Source organism: Maylandia zebra, linkage group LG11, assembly GCF_041146795.1.
Source record: "Maylandia zebra isolate NMK-2024a linkage group LG11, Mzebra_GT3a, whole genome shotgun sequence".
In the NCBI taxonomy this organism is placed as follows: domain Eukaryota; kingdom Metazoa; phylum Chordata; class Actinopteri; order Cichliformes; family Cichlidae; genus Maylandia; species Maylandia zebra.
In genome coordinates, this window is record NC_135177.1 from 28,815,219 (window position 1) to 28,839,777 (window position 24,559).

A 24,559-nucleotide genomic window follows, 5' to 3' on the forward strand; every position below is an offset into this window, starting at 1 on the left:
GACAGCAGTGTGGTCCTTGTGGTTCACACACACAAACACACAAACATGAGTCTTATGGTGGAGAGGGGATAAGGGTCGATTGCTTGCGGCACGCAATAACGGTTTCCACTGCACCGGGCAAAGTGCATCGCCAGTGCGCCAGCGAGGAGTACTGTCATCGGTGAGAAAGAAAGAGCCATCAGAGAGTGAGCAGGCAGGTGTTAGTTTGAGGAGGACGATCAGTGAAGGAAGCAGTTGAGTGTCCGATTGGTTAAGGAAAGAGAGATAACCAACGTTCTGTGGAGAAAGGTGAGTATGATGGCTAAACCACCGGCAGAGGCAGACACTAGAGATAATGAACACATTGTTTGTTCTCAAAGGAAATTATTACAAAAGGATCAGCAAAGAGACTGGCCTGTTTAGCACACTGAGTTAAGTGATAATCTGACAAGGTCTGAGTGGCTGAGCTGGTCCCTTTGCACTGCAGCTGATTAAACTGATGAGGCACAGGTGGTCCAGCCAGGGAGTGGAAAAGGCTCCAATTCCACCCTAAAGGGGTGGAGAGCTTCTGCACTTCCAAGACAAAAGATCAAAACACAGATAGACCAGTGGCAGACAGTAATGGGTGGCTGGATGAATGAATACGAAGCCAGTGCAGAAGTCCCAAAAGCAGCAATTCAACATGAAATGATGATTTGATACTGCCTCTAAAAAGTCCAACTCCAGGGAAGAACTTCATCTATAGCTGGTTTGGCCCTTCACAACAAATGTACAGTGGGTGAGTTATTTTTTTTGTGTAAATCCCTATATTTGGAATTTTTCAAGGTTTATAGTTAGGTGTGTTAAAATGTCAGGTGTGCCGACACGAGTAAATGTAGCCAACAGCTGTCTGCTGAGCTCTAAGTCCTCTAATTTAAGTAATTGAGCTGGACCTCTCCACTGTGTTTGTGGCGCTGATGGCTTTTTAATGGAAGTAATGCAACTTGCTGTGAAGTATACTCTCACAAAGAAGTCTGTAGTCATGTTTTGGTGTGTGAAAATGAAATTTTAATAGTCTGCGTTGTACTCATAATACACTTAATAGCTGCAGCTTGCTAACTTGATAGTAATAGTTGATAACTTAGCATTCCACCCTCTCATTTAAATATGGTCTGTCAATGCCATAAGGCTCAACTGAAAAGTTTTAAAGATCACAAATGTCATGGTGGTCACATCCATCCTTCATATTCTTATATTCAAAAGTACATGTGTACAGAATAGATTCTTAAAAACATGGATTTAAAATAAACTCAAATGCTTATCATCAGCCTAAATTACAGTTTGTATTTAATAACATCTAAACTTAATCATCTCATGTATAACATTATTAGGCCTATTCATTTTTGTTATTTCAAAACCTACTGAGTCATTCTCAACGCTCACACACCTAGTGATTCAGATCAAATCAGAATAATAAAAGGCGTACCTACATTACAGATTGGTCTAACCAAAAGCTAACACCATCACCCTCACTGCATGCAAGGACTCATTATTAATGTATTATGCAGAAATGAATACCGGATGCTGGACTCTTCAATTTAAGGCCTGTAGAGCATACGCATTAGTATCCTTCATTTGCTGCACTGCACACACATCAATGGGAGAAAACAGTCTTCTAGTCCTAATGAACTGAATGGATCAAATTCTGTAAATGAAAACAATATATATATATATATACACACACACACACACACACACACACACACACACACACACACACACACACACACACACACACTATTTGGATCTACATTTGGTCACATTTAAGAATATTAATGTAGGAGACGCAGTGGCTGTCAACAAACAGAATATTTATTTTGAGTGATTACATTTCATATATTCATAAGGAATAAATAAGTCAAAGCAAACACCTGCACCTCCTCAGCAGTGATTGTAAAGTAACTGCGCTAACAACAAAAGCATCCATTTGACTTCATTGCATAAAGAAAATGATTTATTATAGTGACCACTTCCACAAGTCTTAAGCAAAAGCAATTTAACATTGTAATGTTGTTAGATTACCTCTGAAAGCAGCATATTAGAACCCAGAGAGATAATTTCAAAGCACAACAGGAGAGCTCTGGGGAAGGTGGAAAGTAATTTCAGAATAAGTGATCAGCTCATCTGGCTATTGGCAGATATTACACTCGGGAGATTTGACTCAACCTCGACAGTGACAATGCAGGTGACGCGTATTAAGAGCTGTGCTGAATATTTCACTGTGATCTAAGTTTGATAATGAATAAAAGTGACCTGCAAGGCCATTGTGCATTCTCACCTAAACGTCACACTCTGTCAGCAATACCGGCTATGCACAATGACATGCTGTGCCCTGCGGCAAAAGAGAAGAAAAGAAGTAAATGAAAAAAGAAAAATAGGCAGACACTGGGCAGAAGCAGAAGGCTCTGTATTCAGAACAAAATGTTTCACAGTGCAGTGATGGAGGTGAAGCGAGGTCTTTACTAAATCGAGAGGGAGGCGGATTAAGTAGCATTTTTGACAGGCCAAACTCTCCAAACAGATACATATTGTGGTATAAAAGAAAAGAGGACCAAATATGTTATTTAATTCACAAACGATTAAACATTTTGTTTTGATGTGGGTGAAGTTAATTGGAAATTCTAGTCAGTAAATTAAATTGTGTTATACTAAAGAACAACGTCCTCAAATTTGTTTTAATTATTAAGTCCACCTATAAAAGTGCATGGATGGGTAGAGGCACAATGTAGATTGCGCAGTAAATGTATTAAAGTATTAAATGCATGCTGGGCACACATTGAGCTGTGATTAGCTTTACGGCTTTATTGCTGAGCTGTGTCCTTTTTACCTTGACTACAAAAGGAAGAAAGGGAACATCATAGGTTGTAAGTCCCTCAACTACTATTCATTCAGCTGCCTGATAATAAATTGGAACTCAAGAGGGGTTATAAGGTGTTATAGGCTCAAAAAGAAAGTGTGTCATGTAAGGGCCTGGCTTTGCAGCTTGTCATCAAAAGGGGGTTGGGGGGGAGTACGAATAAAATGAGAAATTGCTTGCATTACTTGAATGATAAAGTATAGTGCCTATATGCTCAAGTGTGTGTGAATTCTTGAAGTTTGGCTCTGCTGAATGAACTTTTTCTCATCCAGCTTTATTTCAGGCTCTGCAAGGGAAGTCTTTGGTGATGACAGAATATTTTAGATTTAGTGAAAATGACTTTTGTAAGCCACTGAAGAACGTTGCATAGGCCCCCAAAGGATGGGAAAACAGACAAAAAAAGTTTACTTATTGCATCTGTAAAGTTGAAGCTAAGCTTGCTCTGTAATCTGTGGAATATTTTTAATCTACCAAATGTTGAAATACATTTTGATTTAATTAGCAGAAGTCTAACTCTTTACCCTTATCTACATTAATAATAACAACGTAATTCTGTCGTCATCACTCTGGCCCAATCATTTTCTGGCCCGCATTCTGTGAACCAGTCAGTCTCTGTTTCATGTGTTTCTAATGATAGCTAGATCAATTTATTTGTTCCCGTCAAGAAATTTGATTACAGCAGAAATCATTACACATTTGTATACACCATGTCAGTGGCGTGCAGTGACTTTTACACAAAGGCAAGCAGAAATGACCTCCGTTGTGCTGCCTGTCAGTACCCCACCAGGACGTCTTCACCTTTCTGCACTCCATCCTGGCTGAAGACTTAAATCGGTGTTAAATGGATTAGCATTACTGCTTCAGTATATGTTTAAGATTAATCTCATTATAAGTGCTTTATATTCTGTTTAATGTCCAGCATCATATCCTATAAATCATACGTTTATAGCAGCTGTCCTGAAAAAAAAATTGTTGCTCATGAGCTCAGAAACACTGATCTACAAATGAAATTTTTTTTTTAAAAGTATATTAAAATGTAACAATAGCAAAAAACGAACTGAATTAAAAAGGCTTGAGCATTGGGTGACATGGTTAACTGTCAACATTTGCTAGATTCAGACATTCTTATAAATGCTAACCTGAAAGTGCTGGTGAGCCTGCACCTGCTCAACTTAGACCGAATATGGTCAGAGCTGCTGTCTCCTCTCCATCATGGTTACGCCATTCCTTGTTAATCTACTATAGAAGAAACCGACTTTTTCATAGTGTATGCTGGCCAAGGTGTTTAGCAAGAGGAACCTCATCTGTTACGATGTCAAATGACTGAGGCTCATTTACTCACTAAATGAGTAAAACAAGTATTCTGTTCAGGAACATTTAATATTTATTATTTACTATAATTAATGCATGTGTCGGTTGTTGCTGTGGTTTGTCAGCTGTGTTGTTGTTGTCTTCTCTCTCTATCCATCTTCTTCTCCATTTTCCCTCTCCCTCCCCTTCTGATAACTTTCTCTCCAACTTCTCTTTCATTATTCTTTTCTTTTCCATCTTCCAGTCTTGTCCGCTGTAATTGTAAAAACTCAAAATAAAAAAACTCCTAATAAAGATCTAATAACTATTAAGAGGACCATTATAGCAAATGCCATAATGGTCCACTTGGAAAAGTTAATCTGTTGGGAATTTTTTTGGCCTTCATGCTAGAATTCTGGTTGCTACATGGACAGGACAGGACAAAAAAGAAAAGAAAAAAATGAATCAACAAAAAACATAAAGCACATGATGAGGCTTTCACTCTCCTTGTATTTTAAGGACGATTTTGGCCAGCTTGGCAGCCTATGTTGCTCGTGTTCAGAAGTTTGATGGCTTGAGGAATAAAAGACCATTTGGACCTGTTTTTGGTGAACAATGGGTGAGCAACAGCACTGTGCAGATGGTAGAAATTCAAAGGAGGAGGCAAGTGGGTGTCTCAAATCACTCACAATGTTATTTGCCTGGTCCCTATAAATGTTTTCTAAGCTTGGTAATGCAATTCCCACCAAGTTACCAGCTATCGTTACTGTCTTTCTAATTGCATTTTCCACAACTCAGAGGCAGTGTCATTCCACCTGTCAGGTCTCATTCGTGCAACCTGCATCCTTCCTGCCTCCAGCTCATTCTGGCCAGTTAGAGATCCTCATCCAAGTCTCCACCTGCCACATTTCTTCCGCTACAACCAGTGTCGAGATTCCGGGGGGTCCTGACCTACTTCTACCACTTTGGACTCCACTCTGCTGTGTAACTTGGCGTAATCACCAAACAACTTTTTACTCAAACTCTGTTCTTCTATAAATCATGTCCAATTCTTTCGAATGATCTGTCCTTATTGAACTGCTTCTCGGGACATTTGGGGACAGGAAAACAACCTTTGAACACAACAATATTTATAATTTGATACAGAGGTCTCATGAGCATGAAGTAATAGTTCTCATTTACTCCTGGTTTTGGTTGCCACCAGGTGCTGAGGGAAATACCTAGCCACTTAGCTGCTGAATGCACCGCTATGTTCACCTGCCAGTTTCTAATCGTGTTTGCTGGACATTTGATAGTGGGCAGATAAGGCCCAGTCGTTTTTAGACTGCAGGTGAGTGCACCATCTGAAATTTATATCACAGCAGTGAGAGTGTACCAAAAGAGCAAAGTTGAAGGGACATAGAGAATTGGGTATATTGAATATAACTGCAGTCTGGTAAAATATCTGTCTTTGTTAGTACAAATGTCTAATGAATCAAGCTTCTTTAATGCATGGCTTCTTTTTAATCTAGGGAAGGAATAGGCAGCATTTCTATCAAATATATATATATCAATTAAGTGCCAGCTTGACCTCACAATAATGTACCTTGACACTGCACAGTGGTTGAGACCTTTTAAGACTTTGAAATTAAATAACATTGAGTCTCTTTAGTTTTTCTGATAAAAAGATCCAACATCCACAACTATAAAGACAATTTTAAATGTCAAGCTGGTAAGTTTTAAGTAAGTTTAAGTAAGTTTTCACTTTTATGTTGAGTACTACTGATAGTTTAGATTGTCAGCTCTGGATTATGAAATATACCAGCCTATCTTTCTGAATACAGAGCTGCATTTCCTTCTTCCCTAGGTTTTCTGGCCTTTCTCTATAATTTTTCTTTCTTTTGACCACATGGGCACATATTTTCTAATGGCGACAGATGACATTGAAGCCAGGAGGTCTTATCCCTCCACCTTGGCATATGTCAGCTTCTGCACCACTGCAACACTCACCTGTTTCACCAGGATCCGGGAGACTAGGCTTCAGTCTCTAACTACTTTCCACTAAACTGTCTGACTTTCACTCAGCGTCCTAAGGCTGTCCATTTCAGTGATTCAGACTGCAGCCTCTGTCTTTGTCACTGTCTGAGTGCATTTAGGGGAAGCAAGGAAGACACTTCCATTGATATGGCCTGCAAAGCACATTGCCAGCCATCAGGCAAGTCTGTCACACATCAGTGCTTCTTCTCAGTGTTGTACGGCATTTAAGTGCATGGGCAAACTCGTGTGCATATATAGTGCAAGGCTGCAATGTGAACAAACTGCAAAGGCTTTGGACTGAGTTTGTCCTTGTCATTACTATTACGTTCTAATCAGTGCATTTTGTTAGACACCTTCAACTTGGATGGCAAAATGAATGGTGTGCGAATTAGTTTGATGGGTAGTACACAGAAATCAGACTCTAAATCAAACTCAGAGCAACATTTCTCATAAAGAGTTCATTTATCAAAGTGTTAATGTGTTAGAAAACATTTAGCAAGCATTGCTTACACATACAGAAGAAACAGAACAACATAAGCGTTCAGTTGGAAGTCTCTTTCTCACCACCTGTTGAATGAAGTCCAATATTCACTGGCACTTTTGCCACACTTTAGTCAGCCAACTCCTCAGTAAAACAGCTGCCTCCCTCTGGCTTCCTGGGTGTTCGGATGTGTTCACTAGCCACTCAAATAATTTGGCTTGCCATCATTTCACACTGGGCAGGAAGCCTACAATCAGATTGTGTGTGCATGAATGTGGCTGCCCACAGTTAAACATGGAGTTGGTGAGTCAGAAGTGACTTAACAATATAGAACAGCAAACTAAAACAGTATGTAGAAGTGGCTAAAAGGAATCGAAAACTGTAGTTATCGTATATTGGCGATAACGCCACAGTTATAACTCCTTCTCTTTAACTGTAAGTCTGAATGCAGGTTTCTGCAGGTTCACATCTGTCTGATTCAGCAAAACACAAATGCCTTCATTGATTTCACCACCATTTGCCACCACTTTTCCTGGCACAAGGAATATTGAAAGAGTAGACGTGACAGATTCCCTGCAGATTAAACTAAAATCGAGCACTGCAATTATTACAAACCACTTGATACACCCCAGTTAAATTAATCTTTTGTGAATTGGATTTTTCCCCTATTCCAGTCTGTCTTTGTTATATATTTCATTATTTCTTATTATTCATTCATTATCACATTTGTAACTCAGTTTGAAACATGTGCTCCTTGTGGTGTACCATCCACATATTTTCTGTCTGCATTAAAAGTCTGAAGCTAGGAACCAGCCAAAGTCTTAAATCGCTAAACTCTGGCAATATTATGTTAATATAATTATGTAAAAATACAAATGTATGTGTTATTACTCACAGTTTATCTCACACACTAGAGAACCTATTACCAACTGATAACTGCACACAAATGTTATGTTCTATTAATTGTTGATGAGTGAACACAATCTGGTGTAAGGTCCCAGCTATATGTAAAATACAGACAGATAAAATATATGATGTCCATGTAAAAAAAAAAAAAAACACACTGTGTGTCTAAATGTATGTTTTTACAAACTGATTTACAGATATTTAAACAAAAATCAACAAAAAAAAAAAGCAGCCTAAGAAGACAAAACCAGACCTCCCTCTCCCCTCCTCCACTTGTCTGTGGGAAGGCGTTCCCAGGCCAGCAGAGAGATATAATCTCTCTAGCGTGTCCTGAGTCTGCCCCGGGGCTTCCTGTTAACCTCTTCCTTTGAATACTTTCCTGTATTTCCTCATTTCACCACTGACTCTTCTTGTCTTTTTCCAAAGGCACCAAACGCCTTCTTGGTAGTTACCCTCAGCAGTACAGCTGTACCTTCGCAGTTGTCTGGTAACTCTTCCCCATCACACAGTCTTTCTCAACTCTTCTCTGAATTCAGCACAACATTCTTCTTCTTCTTCTTCTTCAACTTTCACCACTAAATCCTTGCCTCTGCCTTCACCCTCTTCCTTCTTGATTTCCAAAGTCATCCTACAGACTAGCGTTCGATACTGCCTTGCTATACTCTCCCCTGACACCACCTTGCACTCTCTTCTCTCCTTCAGATGGCAACTTTTCTAGAGGATAAATCCAGCAGTGTACATTGTCATCCACTCTTTTACGTAACCCTATGTTCCTCCCAGTTTTTGAAGTACCTACGACAGGAATACTCTGGTTTGTGGCCCCACATGGCTGGTTTTATGTCTTTACTGTAATGTAGGTTTTAAAGATTGTATATGATAATTTCTTTTAATGGTTGATAAAGCACATAAGTTTGTTAAACTGTACATGTTTGGCTATGCTGTTAAACTTTGCTGGTGTGAAAATCATGGCCACTACAGTTCTATATGAGTATTTGCATACTCTTCCTGAAATTTGCACATGTAGTTTCCATACATTTATTTCCGGTTTTCCATGTTTTTTTTCGCCAGCAGACCAACATTACGATGCTAAATAATGTCATTAAACCATAAATGAATGAACACAATTCCCAACAATGGCAAAATATTCCAACAATCCTTAGTTTCACATGATGAGATACTGTTAAAAATCTTTCTGCCCTCTCTTTCTTTATATATATTTCTGTAGTTTAGTTGTTAAGCATGGCTCAAAGTGTAAAGTAAATATTATTATAATTACATATATTAAGAAGAAACTTTAGATTGTGTCTTAAAGTTGGTGTAAGTATGGTGCAAAACTGTGCAGCTCACCAAAAGCGATACGGCATAAATACAGAAAACAGAAGATTTTACAGATTCCCATTTAAAACATCCTCATTCCCCTCCCATGTCAGTGCAGATATAAATTGCCACCCCTCCCTGGGTGATCTTACTATTCCTGAGTTAATGGGCCTTGTCTGTTCCTTCTTCTTTCTTTTAGCTGGCTCTATAGAGCCCCAAACCATCCCTGCTCCCACAGCCCACTCCTCTCCATGACCCAACCGCACATATCCTCCAGGGCACACTCCAGTGGGTCCCTGGATCAATTCATTTCATGCCCTTCACTCCGCAGGCCACAAATCTCTCTTTCATTCTTTTGCCATCTTTCCCTGTGTACACTATCGTGATCTGCTTGATGTACGTTGTCCCATTTACCGTGCCCGTGATGTCAATTTCTGATGTCGGCGCTTTGTTTGTATCTCCTCCCTCGGCTCCTCCTTTCATATCAGTTATTTTCTTCTTTCTTTCCTATTCCTTCGCTTCCTCTCTCACTTATCTTTTACAGCTTTCTCCCTCTTGCACAGCTCTACTATCTGTTTACCCTTCCTCTTTCTTTCCAAATCCCCCAATGTGCTTTATTGGCGTGTGCAATTCATTGCCAGCACATTTCTCATGGTTGAGGTGCAGCACCACATTGAAATATAATATAGAATCTGTCATGCAAAAACATTACAGGAAATAAATATTTATTCTCTACTCTTCATCGCTGCTGCCTCCATCTTCAGCTGTTCCCCTCCAAGACCCCCCTTTCTCCATCTTTCTGTCTCACTCTCTCTATTTTCTCCATAATTTCTTTGACTGCTCTCGTTCCAGCCTGCACTGGGTTAGGTCCAAACCTGCGCCTGTGTTCAGCCGGTGAGGAAAAGGCCCTTGTTTATCAAAGAAAAACACTTCTGAAAAATTGATGCTCCATATCAAAGACCTTGCTTCTTTATGAAAAAAAATAATCAATTTCTGTGGTGCAAGCCAGACCAAACAACCATAAAGCTGATATGTGTTCGGCAGTCTCTGTGGGAATGGTTGAAACACTACATTTAAGCAGATAAAAAGTAATATTGCAGAATGTGAAATGATGAAACACCAAAATTAATACAACCGTCAGTTGTCATGTATTATTTCACACATCTTTCTAAATTTGTCCTCAATGTCTTTGTCAGGGGCAATACATATGCGGAGAATCTGAATTAAAATATCAATTATGTTCACAAACAATAACGCAGGATTGGGCTCCTTGATTACATTGTGCCAACTTGTTTTATTGCACTTCTGTTTTTTCACAAGGAAAAATGAAAACACTTTGCTCAGGCTGAACTAAAATCAGTATTGAGTTAATTTGCTTTCTAAGGCAGACACCCACAAAGCAGCCCAAACAATTATAACCTAATCCTAACAGCAAAAGGCTTTGTGTAGCTATCTTAATTAGAGTGCCCATTCTTTATCTCGCTCTTTCTCCGTTGACTTTTCATGATTTACCTATTCCTTGATCCTATCTGTTATATTTCATCAGTCTCTCACTTATTCCTCTCTACCACATTGCCAAAGCTGATTACAATTCCATATTGATTTCTTAACCTTTAGGTCACATAGCCCGATCTCTCGACCTCATTCAACCATTTGAGCCTGTCTTCAAAGTACTGTAGGTCCTGGTTTCTCAACCCGCCCGATCAGCTGGTTGACACCGTGTGCACTCATGACTGGGTCCTGAGTGACAGCGAGGCACTACCTGGTAGGAATAAAAACCAGTCAAGTAGAGAGTTGGTTCCCACAGTGCCTGGAGCTCTGAATCAGCATTGGGATGAGCGAGACAGGACATCAATCACAGTGCCAGTGTGTGTCAGGCTTTCTCTCCGTTCTATGTAGTTCTCTGCAGAATCAACGCAGGTCATACAAATGAATCAGCGGTGCGATAAAAGCTGGATGACAAAAGGTTTTTAGGTCTTACAGGATGATGAATCTTTAGTGGAAGACTGGCTAATGAAGCTTGTTAGTTTGATTAGTAAGTGAGCTATGGATGAACTGCATGAATGTTTATGCATTGTACGCTATGCACATGCTGGTTTTTGACTCTTGATGTATGCTAATGCACTTGCGGTGTTTGCACACATGAGTGACTGATCCCCTCTCCTATAAATATGTTCAGCAGAGCTTTCACTAGCATTCATATTTGATACATATTCAGGGCACATCAATGTCAGCACGATATATGAGCACAAGAATGGCAAGGTATTTATGATGTTTGTCAAGGTATGTGTGCAGGTGCGAGAGTGAGTGCATCTGGATTAAGGAGATATTTGCTCTGATGCTGCCGTGTTTTCCCAGGCGTTTCTCTTCTACCTGTCCTTGTTACATGACTGCTGCCTGTAGCTGGCACCACCTACAAGTCTGCTGTAATTAAAGTGTTTGATCTCCTTTCCTTCCCTGCTGAGCCACACATTTCCAGACCAGCAAACACTACACTATTGCCACCATGATCAATGACTGAAGGAGAGGCGAGAGCCACAAACTGACAGTGCAGAGATTGAACAAGGGGGTGCGGGCATGGTGGAAGAGAGAGGAGAGGGAAATAAGTTAAGAGCAAAAGTGAAAGGCACAGGGGTGAAGTGTGGGCTGATGAAATAAGGAGGCTCTATGTTGCACATCAGAAAAACATCATTACTGGAAGTTGGAAGGCTCAAGAGGCCACTCGAAACACATGTCCCCAAGCAAGAGATTGTTTGCTATAAATACAGCATCCCAATACAAATCATATGACATGTAAAAGGAAAGTTGATTAAAGTAGCTGGGAGGAGCGACAGGAGTGGTACCATCTGTCAAATTTCCTAAATTAACTTAGCAGTCACCTGCTCAAAATCTAAAAAATGCAGTGTACATGGATTTTTATTTTTATATCAGCAGCGTTATTCTAAAAAAAATGGCCACATGATTTAGGGGCCACGCTTTAAGACTAAAGCTTATCTAACATGCCTTGAAATGATGAAAAAATGTGGTTTTATGTTTCCCCCTATGGGCCACAAAATTGATTTTTCTGAGCTATACTTACTCAGCCGCATCCACAAAGAGATGATCTAGTGACATTTATACAGTACACTCATGAGGCTCACATACTCACTCAGACACACATGTACACACATGCACGCACACACATACACACACCCCTCAGGTATGCAAACAGAAAGGTACTAGAGCCAGAGATACACACTGTACATAAAACCCACATCTGAACAAGTGGGTGTAAAGAGTAACAACAACAGCCAAAAGCAAATTTGTCACAATCTGGGAAAAAAAAAGAATTTGATCTCAGGTAGCACAGGAAAACAAATCACACATCCAAAAATGACCTCCATACCACAGCACTGCATTGTGTTCTGGTTTATTTGAGCATCTGGTTTGAAAATGATACGTTTTATGGCTCAGAAGAGGCCTGTGCTCAAACACCTATAAGTTACATGTCTCCCAAATTTCAAGCTTTCCTTTACATCCAATCCATCACAAGCCTGCATTTCTTTTCTTTCCCTTGCTTCAGTGAGGACCAGATAAAAAAATTTAAAAAAAGATGTCACTTTGGTGATTAGACATGCATCACGTACTTTCAAGATCCAGATATCCAAGACCAGCATGTGTTGGGTTAGCTTTCCTTTAACCCTTTAATCAGTTTTAGTCACCTAACATAAAACTCAACGGCTGAAAACCGTTTCATAAATTGCATTTTGTTTGTTTGATAATATGTTAGTGAATGTTTTTATTAGCTGATCGGCTCTCTTCTTGATTAATCTTTTTTGCTCATATTCATCAAGAGCATCCTCAAAACCTTGAGCTGGTTTCCAACAACAAAATTACATAACCATTTCATTTTTTTTGTAGGTAAGTGTTTCTGACTGAAATACAGCCTGTATCTCTTCCTGCAGATTATCTATTAGGGCTGATGATTTCTCATCTAACAGCAGCATTGGGTAAACAGAAGAAGTTGTGGTGATTTCCATTCCAAGAGGCTGCGGAAACCAAAGCGAGACCAATGCACTTAACTGCAGGTGGCCAAGCAAACTGAATGCAGGCTCCATCACAGCAGCATGCTGATGGTGTTTGATGTATTTCTCACCGCTTTTCTTTCTTTGCACACACAAAAATAGAAAAGCACACACAGAACAAAGACAGGGCACTTGCAGACCTGCTCACACCCAAGTCATGTACCTTCCTTGTAGAATCCCTGAAATCTATCTTCTCCCTTTAATACACACACACATATCTTCCTCTCACCTCTGCTGGTGCTTCTGCCCCCATCCCTCTCTCTCCACTCAGCCTGCCAGCCAAACAGCCCACCCAGGCCCACATTCCTATTCTCCACAACTCTGCGGCTGGCTGACCTTGGAGCAGCGAGGACAGATCAGAGACAGACAGGCCGGGCGAAGGAGCCGCTATTCATCTTATGTCGGCATGCCAGCCTGGCCAAACAAGCTTGGGGAAACAATCCATAGCAAGGGAGAGCTGCAAGCATCACCAGCCTGAGTGGCACGATCTGTCAAATTACCTAAGCTCTCTGGACTGTGGCCCGTCTCCATGTTGGGAGGTTGGCTGCAAGCTTATGGCTTTGCACACAAATACACAAAAGCAGACATTAGGACTCCCCACAGCCACATGGCAACACCATCTTTTCCATGACATTTATTTCTGGCAAAGTGTTGCATGTCTGTTGTGCATGCTGTTTTTATTTTTGACCTTGTCTTATTTTAAAGTAGCTACACTATAGGTACTTTAAAAGCTGACTGAAATACATCTTTTTTTTTAAACTTTTTGCAAGGAGTTGCAAATTTATCATCATCACTCCCCCTCCCATCCCCACTTATTCTTTTCTAAAAGCAGGTAGCCCATCTTCTTTTGTGACTCTCTGTTTCCTTCCCATCTTGTCAGATAGATCATCCCAATCAGTAGTATTGTAGCTTTCCTTTCCCCCTTTTTCCTGTTCCCTCACTCTATTCCCTCCTCCCTGCTCTGCCATCTTCTGCCTTTTTTACACTTTCTGTGTCATTTGCTTCCTTTTTAGAAAAAAAAATGACACCCCTACAGATCCACTGCTGTGTTTTTTCCCCTCTTACATGGTAATCAGTTTGCAAATCAGTGCAGTGTCAGGAAGAGTGTTGCCAAGTTGTTTGGATCACTCTGCCTTAATCTGTGAGACGGTGGAATCGTTGCGGACTACGGAGCACGCTAGTCTAGAGTGGATTTATGTTTTAGGGGAGGCTCAGAAGGCGGAGAAGAAAGAGATATTACATTTGAGAAGTAAAGTGCTCTATAAAAAAATACCCAAAGCACTTAGGATGCAACCGAATAAAAAGAGGCTCAAATTCATAATGCTATTCGTTATGATTTATTGACAAATTATATTTCAAGAAATTTTGAATGGTTAGGAATCAGTTTATAGCTGTCTAAAGCTTGCTGACAATCCTCAAGTTTCAAAACTTTTATATGAATAAAAAGCTCAAATTAAAGTTTAATCAGTAACTGTTATTCTTAGTGAGTGATGGGAGAAGGGAGCTGGAGATCGACAGACGGATTGGGGCTGCGGCTGCAGTAATGCGGACGCTGCACCGGTCAGTCGTGGTGAAGAGGGAGCTGAGTGTAAAAGCGAAGCTCTCAATTTACCGGTCGATCTACGTCCCTACCCTCACCTATGGCCACGAGCTGTGGGTAGTGACCGAAAGAACGAGATCGCGGATACAAGCGGCGGAAATGAGCTTCCTCCGAAGGGTGGCTGGCCTCTCCCTTAGAGATAGGGTGAGAAGTTCGGCCATCCGGGAGGGGCTTAGAGTAGAGCAGCTGCTGCTCCACATCGAAAGGAGCCAGCTGAGGTGGTTCGGGCATCTGGCAAGGATGCCCCCTGGGCGCCTCCTGGGCGAGGTGTTCCAGGCATGTCCCACCGGGAGGAGGCCCCGGGGCAGACCCAGGACACGCTGGAGAGATTATATCTCTCGGCTGGCCTGGGAACGCCTTGGTATTCCCCCGGACAAGCTGGAGGAGGTGGCTGGGGAGAGGGAGGTCTGGACCTCTTTGCTTGGGCTGCTACCCCCGCGACCCGACCTCGGATAAGCGGATGAAGATGGATGGATGGATGGATGTTATTCTTAGTATTCATTTGGTGTCACTTTTGCATATTTTATAATTCCCTTCCAGCTTTCAGCCAGAGTAAACAGTCACTGGTAAATTTTTGGTGCCTTTGTTTTGTCTTTCCACGATTGTTCCACAGAAAAACAACTAAAGGTCATAATGGTTTACAAGCTCAAAAGTCAATACTTTATCAGCTTTGCTAGAATAATGGAGAACATAAAAAAGGAAGAGCAAGGAGTGGGTTTTTATACAAGTTCCCCCAGGGACCTTATCTTAACACAAACTATTTTTAGAGAAGATGAGAAAATGAAAAGCCTTTCTGAGCATAACATTTTTTTTCTTGTAGAGTTAGTCAGGTTTGGCCTTGACAGCTGCAGTACATCCTCTGTACTTTTGTATTGGTAGTGGAGGCATTTGTAAACTGAATAAAAAATATGTTAAGGCGCACATTGAAACACTTGGTTCTTTGCTTCATCGCTTACTCAGTCTAACATTTACATTTATATGTATGCATTTAATGCAACAATGAATCACATATAACCTTAAGTATTACTTAAGTAACGACTTCAAGTATCAGCTATGTGAATTCAAATACCCTGCAGCCATGGACACTCCTAAATCAATTTGTGTTGAACGAAGTGCAGCAAGTCCTGCACTACTGGTAATCAGTGTTGGGGATACATGTACCAGCGTTACGTATTTAAAATACTAAATATGAGTAACTGTATTCTGTTACAGTTACTGCTTAAATAAGTGATAATTAGAATACAGTTACTTTGTTGAAATAAATGGATTACATGGCGGTCTTTTCCTGTGTCATATGTTAGACTATCCCCTCTTTATCTCCTCTCAAATTTTTGTAATTCCACGGATTGCCAAACAGAACATCCAATAAGAGGTTCTGACCAGATATCTGACCGTGCAATGCAAACTGTTTGCCAGCAACCGAGCTGCTTTCAGTGTCAAAAGACTCCATCTCCAACCTAAAGAAACATCTGGCAGTATGTTTTGCTGTGTGATCTATTATTATTGCTGAAGGCTGCATTACAACCTGCTAGCTGCAAATGATCATCTGCAGTTCTCAAAGCAAACAGAAAGAAAACATGTTATTGACACAGAAATAGTTTTCGATACAAGATCACTGCAAAAAGTGAAGCCTTACCTAATGTCCACCCTACTGTTACTCATTTTATATTAAGATTTAAAAATCTAGTTGGTATTGCTTTCAGAACTGCACATGATTATTTCAGCTAGCAGGTTGTTAATGCTATCCATCAACTCTACAGTCTGTGGTCTATGAACTAACGCCAGCTAACAATGTCAGCTAGGTGGCGAGTAGCCTTCAGTAATGAGAATAAATCACACAGCAATAGTACATTCATAACAATATATCAAGTAATCCAAAGTATTCAGAATACGTTACTCAGATTAAGTAACTGAACTTAATACGTACATTTTGGGCCATATATTCTGTAATCTGTAGTGGAATACATTTTAAAAGTAACCTTCCCAACATTGCTGGTAGTAAAAGATTAGTATAAAGATTGTATGATGAGGAGATATGAGACTGAATTGAAATATATGGCAAAACAGCAACAGCTCTTTAAAATTCTATTTCAGGTCAAAATCAGCAGACTTTTTAAACCCCGTTTAATCAAATTGTTATTTATTTATTGTTCTTATAGTACTTTTTATATTTCTGCTGCAATTTGGTCGGCCATCTGTTGCTTTTAAACGGTCATGTAAATTTGACTCACTATTGTGTACATGTTATTTTCATGTTCCATTTATATCTGAAATGCAATTTCATTAAGGTAATATACTCATCTGCCGCTCTGTTAGTTACACCTATTTAAATGCTTATTAATTCAGCCAGCCACATCACAGCAACTCAGTGAATTTGAGCATTCAGACATGGTCAAGATGATCTGCTGAGACTCAGCATCAGAACAAGAAGGAAAGGTGATTTAAGGGGCTTTGAACATGATATGGTTGTTTGTGCCAGACAGGCTGATCTCTGTATTTCAGAAACTGCTGATCTACTGGGATTTTGCTGGCAGATCAGATTTCCCTCTCAGGTTTACAGAGAATGGTCCAAAAAGAGAAACTATCCAATGAGTGGCAGCTCTCTGGGTGAAAACTGCTTTTTTATGCCAGAGGTCAGAGGAGAACGGCCAGTTTTGCAATGGCAGCAGTAAATCAAATAACTCAATTAATGCTAAAGTATACAAATGAGCCTCTCTGGACATACAACTTATTGAACCTTGATGTAGATACACCACAGAAGTGTAAGACCAGACCAGGTGCCTCTTCTGTCAACAGAGAACAGGAAGCTGGGGCTACAGTTTGCACATGCTCAACAGAACTGGACATTAGAAGACTGGAGAACTGTTTCCTGGTTTGATTCGTCCCAATTTCTGCTACAGCATCTGGATGCTACAGTCACCTTTTTGCACAAACTACATTAAAGTATTGATCCATCTTTCCTTGCATAAACAGTGTGATCCTATTTTTTTCGCTGTGGACCAAATTGTCTGAGGAGTGTTTCAAGCACCTTGTTGTGTCTGTGCCGTGAAGACCTGAGGCAATTTTGAAAGCAAAAAAAGGTCTGGAGTGTGGAGCCTTCCTGCTGCTGCGGAGTCGGGGTGGTCTGCCTCCCCCCACCGCAGGGAAAAGGGAAACACCACCTCGGTCTGGGTGCAGTTCCCCCCTCCAGGGGCGGGGGCACCTAGACCCGGTTTGTAGAGTACGCTTGGGGAGTGTGATCGTGTGTACAACGTCTCTTTATGTCTGTCTCCACGTTGGTTGAGTGTGGAGTAAGTGCATATGAGAGCATGAGGGTGGGAATGGATGTTTGTATCTGTGTGTGCCTGTATGTCTGTGTCTATATGTCAGGTTGGGTGTCAGGCGCCACCTCTCTGGGGACATCTCAGGCCCTCCAAGGTTTGGAGGCCTATCTCCCCCTACCACCACTTCCCCTGCCAGTGGTGGACCCCCTCAGACATCGGTGCGTTGGTGGTTCTTTGTGTTCCGGGATGGGCGTCCAGGTACACACCGGCTCACTCCTTGGCGGCCGCTTATCGGGGCCTGGAGCCTGGGGCTCGCTCGGGCCACTTCGGAGGTGGGGTGCCCCCGGCCTCTCGGCCTGGGGCTCGGTCACTCAGGCGCAGCTGGCTGCTGGCGGAGCTCACGGGCGCGTCACTGCAACTCCCCCTGGCTTCTGCTCCGCGGCTGCTGAGTGAGCCCTCATCTGGGACTCTCCTCAGCTCTTTCCGGGACAGTGGCGCAGCTGCCCCTCTGTTGGTCTTCCTTGGTCTCTTGTGTTCTGGGGGCCTCTGGATGTCTGGAGTTTTGATCTCCTCCACACCTGCTTCACGCCCTGGAGGACGGGGCTGTGGCCCCCCACACCCTCTAGCAGATTATTACATGAAGGAACCTTTTAAAAAACAAAAAACAAGCGCGTCCATGCTCACAGGTGTACACACGGGTGATCACACCCACAAACTACACCCTTTATGGCTCCTACCTCAAAGCACACTGTGTTCTGTTGATCTTATGTGCTGCACAATAAGGTTTAACATTTAGTATTTACTGTCATATTCCCATATATCATTGTGATGTTGTTTATTCTATTACTCTTGTTCTCTTCTGCTTGCTTTCTTTTTTCTTTCTCAGCAGGTGACCCAGGTGATTGATATATGCATTTTTTTTTTCTCTGCCCGTTCTGTTGGTTTTTGTCTTTTGCCCTTCTCCCCCGTTCCTCTTCTCAGCTGTTTCTCTTTCCCTCTTTCTTTCTCCCCTTCTTTCCCCCAGTCAAGTCTGTCCCGTATTCAGTAAGTGAAAATAAAATAAACAATAAAAGGTGAATCAAATGGACCATTACGGCAAGGCTGGGATGGTCAGTTTGGTAAAGTAAATCCGTTGGGCATCTTTCTTTGCCTTTAGACAACAATTCTGATGGCAAAAGAGCCAAACGGGACAGGCCAAAAAAAAAAAAAAAAAAAAAAAGAAAGCAAAAAAAGGGTCAAACCTAGCAGTAAGTAAGGTGTACCTAATGAAGTGTCCAGTTTGTGTAATTGCCCAGAGGTGTTCCAAGTTGGCTGCAAAAATTTCATTTTACTGAATGCAAGAATTTAATTTGAATCTGATCCAAGGGGCTATTGGCCTGTGCTAGTACGATGTTTAGTAATCCATCCACAATGTTAATGGCCAATGCTCCCTTCCTAAGTTCCCACTCAACCAGCCAACACTTTGGTTCTTTTCATCCTTGATCTTTTGCTGGAAAACAAGTCTTCCAGAATGTGAATTAGCATTCAGAGGATAGGTGGGATTGTACTGGATTAACACGATTCCCTAACTGAAGCCAGGACAGGCACAGCTCATCTGATGGGGGAGAACAGCTGGGTGCATCTTTGCTCCCCTTCCCAAAACTCTGTTCCTCACCATTTAGCTTGTCATGCAGCAGCAAGCACAGATGGGATGTGTTTTGAGGAGAGTCACAGTTGAGCACCAGGGGGACCCCTCCAGGCTATGCTGTACAGTAGCCATTTGACTCCCAGAATGTAATCACACTGGAAAACGTTAGTTTGGATGGAGATTTGGTTTCAACAGATGATAGACACATACTGCAGCACTTCACAGGGCCAGGGGCAGGGATATATAGATGAATGTTTAGGGAATGAGGCCCGGGTTTGCTGATTTATGCTCTGGAGTGCCACTAGAGAGCCGAGTCAGCAGGATGGAAAGATGCTGCATGTCTCTCTAATAAATAACTCCTCTTCGAGTTAGTGTCTTTACCCGAAGGAGTAAAGAGGCCCCTTTGGAAAGTCTTTGCCCCCCCCCCATGTAGTGTATATATGATAATTTTTTAATGAGGACCATTATGACATAGGCTGACATAACAACTATTTGAACAAGTTTATTGATCATTTCAATCATAACGAAACAGCTGAGTTTTCACAAACGTTCACTCTTATCCACACAGGATTATTCAGCAAAGCTTGGAAGGAAGCTGTAGCTAGTTTCCCAAGGAACAAACAGAAAGACCCTTCTTGAAAGCCCCTTGAGGTGACATGAAGAACAAATAATGCTGTGTTGTTATCGTTAACATGTTCCTTTCAAGAGGTGCTTAGGAAATCCCTTTAAGGCTCTCTCTTAGGGAATCAGTTCAGAATTACATAAGAGGATGCAAGGAATTTGGGGGGCGTATGCATGTAAGAGCACAGCGCAGCACACTAAACAAACCACACAAGGGTTTTCTTAATTAGGGATGATTTTCCTCCAGTACTAGCTTCAAATGCATTTTCTTCCTTTCCCATAATGCTTTGGTCTGGGGCATCCTTGGATTGTCTGCACCACTAGAGATGAGTTACACAGATACTCAGCTGTCCAGAAATCTGAACATGCGCTATTCACCAAAATATATTCATGTGTCATCTTCTTGTTTACTGACCCACTTTCAGATAAAAGAATGTACTTTCCCCCCTTTTTAGCTGTTTTTACTTTTTTCCAGAAAGTCCCCATCATATTTTTTTTTCTTTCTTTAATACTCATCCAGACTTTCTTGGCACAATCTGAATTGAAATGAAGTTGAATTGAATTTTCACCAAAAGAAAAGAGCAGTTTGTGTAACTATGTAGCAGGGAAGCAAGCTGAAGCATGAGAAGTGGGATGCCTTGACAAAGAACCTTACAAACACTGGGGGAAGGGAGATGGAAAAGGAATTCCAGATCAATGCATGATGCAACTAAAGCTCATTTTTAAGTATGGGAGGAAGCTATTTGCGCAAGAGCCATGGGTATGGTAACTGAGCATCAGTAAACATAGATGCACATTTCCCTGCAGATCTGATGGAGTCAGCTCTCCTGGGACTCCAAACGGCTCGCTAATATCCATCCCCACTGTACCGCCACACGTGGCCTAACAAATCACCAGCCTCACAGTGCTCAACACACCATGCCTCCGTTGAGCATATACGCAGAAGCGGCTAATCGGAACCATCCATTATATGGCGGAAAGCTTGTTTCAGGCCACCGGCCATTCACCGTGATGGATGTGATTGAAGGCTGAGGGACGGACAGAGAAAGAGAAAGACCTTTAGAGTGTGAAAACAGATTAAATAAGTCTTCTAAGGCATTACAGTATTACATGGAAATGCACCGATGCATGATCACCGAGCAATGTATATGTCTTGTATTAGTTTGTTATATAAATCTGCGACTAATTTAGCTACTTATCTCTAGATACGCTTTCACAGTCTGTTCCTTTGCTACAGGTATGAATCCATACAAGTTCGTACAATAACATATTAACATGCACCAAATGACAAAGTGTCTCTTTGAAGTAGGGCACAAAAAATAAAATTAATTTTGTTTTTTTTTCTTTCATTCTGATATGAAACAGTTACATTTATGCAGAGGCATTTATGAAATGACATCCATTTTTGTGACTCACTACACTTCGGCTGCTAGGAGATGAAACACACGTGAAATCTGGAATGACAAATCCATGCACTACGATTTTGTAGCACCGTTACATTGACTAGAGGCACACAGGGGAGCATATACAGCTGCATTGTGGAGTGTGAGCCAGTAAAACAATGACAAGGCCTATCTATCCACCCCAGGGTGGCTTCTCCGAAGTCTGGAGTATTAAACTGAGCCCTGAGATAAAGCTTCTTCTTGCAGAGTTTTAGCCACGGGGGGAGTGTGCCCAGTCTCCTTATGTATTCCAGTCGTGCTGCATATTGTTTGATATAATCAACATGGACCAGGGGGTACTGCGCAGCACTCAAACACATAGCCCTCCCAAGGGTAATATAAGTCTGAGTAACACTGACATGATTTATGCAGATTTCACCACATGGCTATGTGCAATATTTTATATAAGAGTAGCATTTTTTTTCTTTTTTTTGTGCAGGTTTTGACAAACAGTGAAATATTTAAAGGTCACTATATGAGCACACAGTGTGGAAATTCTCATGTGGATGTGTGTATATTCACAATCCAAGAAAGACCATTCCATAAGTGCATTTTCAGCTTTGCTGAAACGAACTGTAAGAGAGGACGATTCGGAGTTCTGCTTCACCTCAGAGGCATTTCCTCTCCCACACAAGTTGCCTCATTTCCCAGTGCAAGCGTGGACTTGGAGCATACAATAGTTTTACACTGTATACATTTTTACTGTGTGGCTGGGACTGGAGAAGCTTTGGAAAATGAGAAAAAAGTTCCACATGTCTGAACCAAGTCTGAACAGGACTTTACATACCAATGTGATTACCCGAGTGTTACAGGTTTCCAAAACACTGGACTTATTTTTCAGAAACAAGTCTGCAAAAAATGCTGCACCCTCCAATCCCATCAGTTTGGCATATATGCACTGTGAGGATGAGGTAGGGCCTAAGCTTTTGCAGTATAGGCTGGAAGTCTGTGTAAAGTATTTGACAGCAAGAGACTGGAAGATTTGATAGGTAATGTAAATCATGGAATACGCCTCAGTGGAGAGGAGGGAGGGGGTTAGAGCAGAGCGATTCTATCAAGAACCAAATCCTCCAAATGCAGCTTTGAATAAGAATGAAATAGATAAAGCTTGGAGGAGCCATCATAGTGACCGTAATATTAGACAAACAGGAGATTTGCAATCCTGTTCTCTAAAATATCAGAAGACATTATCAGTGCCTACTGGCTAATCTCATGCTTTTTCCTGAATTTAGAGGACGGTGGCTTTGCTTTTTCCTCTTCTTGAGCTAACAAGGCATCTGTGTAGTGTGTGGGTGGAATGTCAGGGCAGTGTAGGTGACTATGGTCTTATCAGTGTTGAGAGCAGGGTCACAAAGGGGAAGCGATGTTTAAGGATGCTGGAATCTACTGTTCAAGTTTCTGCAACTGTCAGGAGGTTAATTTCATGAAATAGCTATTGAGTGCTGTTCACTTGACAAACTATATATCACTCACTCTCACTCTCAAGTGACTTTTTTGCCAGCACAGATTCTAAAGATTCTCGCAGCCACGTGTTCACGGTTTCTACTTAGGTAGAATTTTCACAATTTCATAGTTATTTATCTAACATTTTTTTGTTGTACTCCCTACATTTCTACACACGTACCTTAGTCTCATTATTTTAGGTTTAATGCTTTGAGGTGAGATATTACTGAGCCTGAATGGAAAGAACAATAACATATAAAAGATGGTACACGCACAAGCACCATGAGATGAAAGAGGCAATATATATGTATGGATTATTAGACTCTATAGCACTATATTCAATGGTTAAAGTGGCACTAACGCTAAAGAGGAGCATAAAGTGGGTAATGTTTTTTAAGTGGCAGGTAATTTCAAATGTAAAGTCTCTATCAACTCAACAAATAATGACAAATATAGAGACTGTGTGCATTTCGTTGCAGTGTACCTGCTAGCTAGACCTTCGATAAACTGAAATCTTAAACCTGCAGTGTCCTCATTTTTTAAATCAGATTTTGAATCTGCAAATGATGCGAAGTTCTTTTACATTTTTTATGTTGCCAAACGTCCTGCAAAACAAACCTAGGCATTCTAACTTTGTATTGTCAAAAGGTTGCATGAAAACACTCAGCAGTTTAGTGCAGGATAAATTGGGTTGCTTTGATGTGCTGTGCAAATTTACAGCAAAGCATTGTGTCGGACCGGCGCACAGTGGCTTTTGATGTTCATGGTCAGTGTTAGGTTACATCAGGTTCATTCACTGAGTTCAACTGTTATAACAGCTGTATACTGCCTAGTATAAAGGCAGTATAAATAGCATACTTTCAGTGTAGGGGATGGAAATCAGCCAAGATCGCTTGTGGAGCATCTGCTTATGTCTTGTTGAATTCCGTTGTGTAAATCAACAAAGTGAGGCAGCAGCAGAGGTCAGCCAATTACAGCTTGTACCCAAAGAAAATCTACTTGAACTCTCAATAGAAATTACTGAGAGTTGTACTTCTGCAGCTGATCTACGGGTAAATTCTATTTTAACCCCTCACTGTATTAATTTTTGTGTTCAGGTATGGAAAGCAAAGCAAGAAAACTTTGTCTTTCCAGCTATTGATGTTATTTATTATTATTGCAATAATTTAGCATGAGGTTTAGTTAACTTTGCACAGAAATAGCTGGTAGAAACATCCTTCAAAGACATACTTTTTAACTCTGAGTACATTTCAGAGACTGTACTCTTTCACTTCTAATTGAGTAAAGAAATTCAATCAGTATTTAATTCTTTAACCCTAATCCACTGGCATCTGCACTTATACTTAAACAAATAATGTCTGTACATTTGTCAGTTCAGCATATGTTAAGAGAAAAACTGGGATGGACAACTAAACAGGAAAAAAGGCTTTAATTGGCTAGTCCTGACTGTTCTCACCAATATATTGACCTAGAAGATCGTAGAAGCACCGTTTATTTTCTCATTTTGTTTTAGCAATTAAGCACTATTAATGAAAGGAAAGAAAATATGCGCAATGAGTCTAAGTGTGAGAGAACAGCAGTACTCAGCTGCTCTTTACCAGAGGGGATAGGTGG

At 41.0% G+C, this 24,559-nt stretch overlaps 1 long non-coding RNA gene across 1 annotated transcript; it reads left to right on the forward strand.

Moving 5' to 3' along the window:
- The first annotated feature begins 556 nt into the window (after positions 1-556).
- Positions 557-5,353, forward strand: LOC101468790 (uncharacterized). Its single transcript, XR_191173.2, has 3 exons — positions 557-757; positions 4,685-4,784; positions 4,988-5,353. It is a non-coding gene; the product is annotated as an uncharacterized LOC101468790 (long non-coding RNA).
- Positions 5,354-24,559: the final 19,206 nt, after the last annotated feature.